General features: G+C 46.6%; 1 pseudogene; it reads right to left on the reverse strand.

Annotated features, from left to right (window-relative positions):
• Positions 1-866: 866 nt before the first annotated feature.
• Positions 867-5,157, reverse strand: LOC147988713 (uncharacterized; annotated as a pseudogene).
• Positions 5,158-5,845: the final 688 nt, after the last annotated feature.

The raw sequence follows: 5,845 nt of genomic DNA on the forward strand, positions 1-5,845 counted from the left end.
GCATTGTTAACACCACCAATGTTGTCACCACCCATGTTGCTCGATCGAGTAATGCAGGGGCCTTTTCTTTCTCTAGCATGGACTTTCACAAATTGTCTCGAGTGATGCAAGTGCCTTATCTATCTTGAGCACGGGCCTTCACAAATTGGTTCTCAAATCTGGTTGTAATATTTATTGAGACGTGCGTTGCACGGGCATGCTTACTAGTCTATCGTAGATTTACAAGTTTGGTCTTGTCATCTCCTGACAAAATTTGTCTAAAAAAATTCTCCTGACAAAATTGCCTCAAAAACAATCTCCTGACAGAAAAATACAAATTGTAATGGTCATTTGTATTGAATATATTTTCCATGAATCAATGTGGTTTCACTATAATAGTCTTGTTGCTTTGCAATAAAAGTTATCCTTGATGTTAAACTTCATACTAACTAATATCTAGAGTGGCGACATCGGCTCGACAGTAGTGGCAGTACCGGTGCAACCTCATCAGAACCGCACACATGCCACCACGACGCTGGCACACATGTGATGCCATACACGAGCACACACACGGCGACATGCACACGAGCATAGCACCGGCCATAGTTGCGGGAGGGAGAGAGGAAGTGCGGGGTGGAAGGAGATAGAGAGGCGGCATAGCGCTTCGGCGAGGCTGTGGTGGGGTCTCTGGCCGAGGCTGCAAGAGAGATGGTGGTGGATCGCGTGTATGGGAGAGAAAAGGGGAAAGTAGGGGGATAGGGTCGGGTGGACCAGGTGGACACATTTGCTAAGTTGGTTTCTCCTACACACACCCGGTTGTTGTTTTTTTTGAATAAAAACACCCAAAGGGCATCTTAGGATCTGATTATCATTGAGGAAAACAAAGGTCAGTACAATGGATAGACAACTGGATGTAGAACGACCAGTAAAAAATAAAATTACATTAAAAAGCATACTAGTCTTCTTCTTCCTCTGATTGTACGTTGTTCGCCGGAGATTGAAAAATTGCACTGAACCAACAGCAAAGAAAAGCGACACCTGCAAACGCCCTCTCCATACAAGGCTTTGAGGACCGCAATAGCCACTCGCCCCTTGAGACGAGATCTAAAAATCATTGAAGCAGCATCGGCTGGAGCATCACCCCAAGCAGAATAGGCTTGCAATCCACCACCACTAGTTCAGAGGGTTGGAGAAATCGGGTTAAAACACAAAACAACATAGAAGAAGATGTCGTAGTCGCCACACCAAACGCCGGCCAAAAGGACTCCTTGAAAGACACATGAACTGTCAAGATCTGAAGGGAACCAACCGATCTGGGGACACAAACTCTCACAGACCCTTCGCCGACGCCGGATCGGACGTCGTCGGGATAGGGAGAGACCGGAGAGACTTTATTCCAAGACACCATCATCGCCGCCACCTCGTCGATGCCGCCGGAGAAACAAAAACCTAAGAAAAATAGAACAAGATGGACGGGTCCCCATGCACTCCTCTTGCCGCCGACGAGGCCGCCGGACGGGAAAGAGGAGGGAGACCGAGGCGGCGGCAGTAGTTGTGGCGGCGGCAGCAGCTAGGGTTAGGAGGGAGCTACACACACCCGGTTCTTCACCACAAATAGGGAAGAAGTAGGTGTATACGAAGAAGGTGGACAACTAGGGGGATTAGGAGTCCTCGTTTGGATGTCGTTTTTATCTGTCCGAAACTGATAAACGTGGAAAGAGTATACATCCCTCTTGAAGCTACTCTAACATAATTTTGTAGAAACAACCAAATGTACTCCCTTAGTAAATTAATATAAGACATTGTATATCACCAAAAGTTGTGACATAAAATTTCCTGTATTAGTTTACTGAGGGAGTATCACTTATGGGGATTATGAAGTGCTAGTTGGTGGTCACCCGTTCGACCGGCCAGTTAGGACATCCTATGGTAGTTTTCAGAATGTCTAGACCTGAATTCGAGGACAAAGAGGCTATGGAAGAGACAACTTGCTTAAACAATGGCTTGAAACGCTGTCATCGTTGCCGGAATCAGTCAAAAAGAATGAAACTAAACATTGTATTTTTTATTTGAAGAAGTTTTGGAATCCTATATACCTAAATAGTTTATCTCACTCACTTCAATTCTCTCAACATACAACTATGCCAACTCATCATGTAATCATGCATGAGAAAAGACGCATCTTTAATGCAAGTGTGACAACTCACCATGCGTGAAAAATATCCACCTTTAAAATGCATCATTACTCATATTCAATAAATATTTTTTAATAATAAAAAACTTAAATTTACTTTAATTTCTATTCTCATATTGTTAATCTAAATACGAATGTTTAATAACCAAATCTTACTGAAATAATTGCAACTGATTCTCGTAGCAACACGTGGGTTATCATATCTAGTATTAAAGCAATTGCAACTCTCGACATTTTATAGGAGAGGTTTACCAAAACTATAGTTGAATGAAAAAAAAATTAATTGTGCTTCCAAGAATATGTGCGTCAACTTCCAAAACATAGCGTCTAAGTTTCCAAAAAAATGTTGGGATCCACTTTCGAGAATTTGAGCCATAACATTTGGCAAAAAAAATTAGTTAAGTTTCATAATGTTGAAATTACACATTTCAAACCCCACTACAAAAACAACATGACAAAGATCCTGGCAAAATCCCAGACACTTGCTTCCCCGCATCTCCTTTAACACAAGCACTTCACAACCATCACCAGAATGCGGACGCCGCACACCCGCATCACCGAGAAGGGGAGGGGGGGGGGGTCGAAGGGTCATCCCGCGGGTGTGAGAGAGAGTGGTCTCTATTGCCATAGCATTGATGGACGGCGAAGGACGATGCTCAAACATAAGGTGGTAGCGATAGAAACAACAAGACAACACTAATGTCTTTTCTACGTGTAGATAAAAATTGGACTTAATGTTTTTGGGGATAGTTTTTTTCTAAAATGGTTGTTATTCTGCATTCATTAAGAAGAAAAGAGTTGCTCAGTTAATTTGGGAAAACCAAGCAAAACCAGATTTCCCAGTTAATTATGGAAAACCGGGCGAAAATCATCACAGCCACTAAGCGGCACACATAAGAAACCCCCCGCACACCACTCCAAAGAGGGCCTCGGCGAGACAGTATGCAGGCGTCATCATCATTACTCCTCCCCTACAGGCATCATCACCATCCCTACACTCTGAGCAAACGACTCTGACTTTGCCGTAGGCGATCGTCAACTCAACCCACACTGTAGGACACGTGAAGGTGCATGAAGATCTGGGCCAAAACTCAGCCACCTACGGCCAGACAGCGCAGCTCCGACTCTAACGGAGAACTTCGAAGGACAAAACCAGGCATGGTTGGCGCCGCGAAAGATCACCAAATGGGCCACCTGCTGCCAGTCATCGTATACCACAGGCCCCGCCGCCGTAGATTCGACTTCATAGCAACAAACAAACCAAGGCAATACTGTGAACACGTCGGAGAAGAGCGGACTACCACAACCATTGCCGTGTCGCCGTCATTGCTCTCACCATCATTGTTTTTGGGTATAGTAGACATATATCTTATCAGTATTCGGAAATTTTCATCAGATTTTTTGAAAAGCCTTGGGGGGTCAATTGTTGGGAGAACTAGATATTTTTCCTTGCCGTTCTTTTGCCGGAGATGACAGTGGGATCGGACACTAGACGAAGCCTTCATTTGGTCGGGTGAAGTTTTACGGGGATGGTACTTTCTCTCAAGGAAATGGCATTTTGGGAAGGTATTGTGCTTTCAGGAAGAATGGCCATGATGGTGAGGTGTTTGCTAAGGCTTAACACTTTGGCTTACAAGCCAAAAAAAAACTCCTATTTTTGTGCCGGCTCGGTCTGTCGGAACTCGGAAGTGCCCATAGGATGGGTGTGCGCGCGTTCATATAGATGAATGTATATGCGTATGTATGAGCGTCTGCATCTGTACTGTGTTTAAACAGAATTTATGAGGGTGTGTGAGTGGGGTTAGAGAGGTGGAATTCTGAACCTGGTGTGAGGTTAAAGGAGAATGAGGATAAAGAAAAACATAATGTTCAACGCTAAATTGAAGCTGATAATGTTCCACATCCGATCTTCGTTCGTCTGTGTTCATGTTTTTATAGGCTAGATCCTCCCAATCTACGCATCTCTTCATCCGTGGCGGTTACTTTTTCTGGTGCCCTGATCCTATTGTAACACCCCGGATATAACTTTCCCAATTTGTACTCCAACTCTTGCCGTTTCCGGCGTTAAGTTATTTTATTTTCTCGGGTTCGGGTCTTTGTCTCTGTGTGTTATTATCGTTGTCATGCATCTCATATCATGTCATCATGTGCATTGCATTTGCATACGTGTTCATCTCATGCATTCGAGCATTTTCCCCATTGCCCGTTTTGCATTCCGGCGCTTCGTTCTCCTCCGGTGGTCATTCCTAACTTTCTTTCGTGTGTGGGGATTAAACATTTTCGGATTGGACCGAGACTTGCCAAGCGGCCTTGGTTTACTACCGGTAGACCGCCTGTCAAGTTTCGTATCATTTGGACTTCGTTTGATACTACAACGGTTAACCGAGGGACCGAAAAGGCCTCGTGTGTGTTGCAAACCAACACCCCTCCAATTTGGCCCAAAACCCACCTAACTCTTCTCCATCACCTAGATCGTTCGATCACGATCGCGTGGCCGAAAACCGCACCTCGTTTGGACTCTCCTAGCTCCCTCTATGCCTATATATACACCCCCTCCCGAAAATCCGGATCCCCCTCGTCTGAAACCCTAAAAATCCCCTCGCCGCCGCCGTCGGACAAAAATCCCACCGACGGACATGTCCGCCCCGTTCCCCCCGGCCTGTCTCCGCCCGCCACGTGGCACCCGGCCACCGCCGCCACCGCGGCCCGCACGGGCCCGAGGCCGGCCCTCCCGCGCCGTCTCCCGGGCCGCCGCTCCCGCGCCCGCCGCCGCCTTCTCCTCCCGAGCCGGCGACCCGGTCTGCCGCATCCGCCACGGTCCCGCCCGGCCGAACCTCGCCGCCGTTCCTCGTCGACGTCGATGGCCGCCACCGCCGCCCTGCGCATCACCACCCGGCGCCGCGCCCGACCCTCACCGGCCGCCGCCTCCCCGCCTCTCCGGCGACTCCGCCGTCCTCCTCGTCGCCTCCGGCCGCGGCGGCCATCTCCGGCGAGCTTCGGATCCGCCGCCGCTACAGTAGATCGCGCCGGATGAACAGTAAACCCTAGATCCGGAGGTTGTTTTTTCTTCTAAGTCCCGAAATTCTAGATCCAAGTGCTCATGTTCATGGCCTCGTAACTTTGCATCCGTTGCTCCGATTCATGCATATAGCATATCAAAATGTTCATCTCAGAGAGTACATCATTTCATTCCAATGCATCATTTTCATTTGAGTTCATCTTGATGCCCGAAATGCTGTTAGTAGGAGGCTACTTGAGATAATTGTCAGATCTGCTACTCCATTTAGCGTTTTGTCATTTTTGCCATGATTATTGTGTGCATGATATGCCCTGATGCTCTACATATGTTTTGTTAAGGGTTTTGTCATATTTCCAGAGATGCAACCCAGGTATTTTTGTGATGTGTGTGGTGACTAGTGCAAGCTTGCAAAGTGGTGCACTTGGTAATTCTGTTTTTTCAAGGACTTAGCAATTCCACTAAGTTCTTGAGCTGTTTATCTCATGTTGCCATATGTTCATGTTGTTTTCTGGGAGATCCGTGCCTCTTTTGAGTATGATCAGTAAGGATGTTTTATTAATCTTGTAGTGCTCTATCCATCCATGTCTTTGTTTGCAATTATGGAGTACCCTAGCTTGAGTCAATCGAGCTCTACTTTTGCTACTTTGTGAATC

Source organism: Triticum urartu, chromosome 1A (genome assembly GCF_056163025.1).
Source record: "Triticum urartu cultivar PI428250 chromosome 1A, HENAU_Tu73, whole genome shotgun sequence".
NCBI lineage: Eukaryota > Viridiplantae > Streptophyta > Magnoliopsida > Poales > Poaceae > Triticum > Triticum urartu.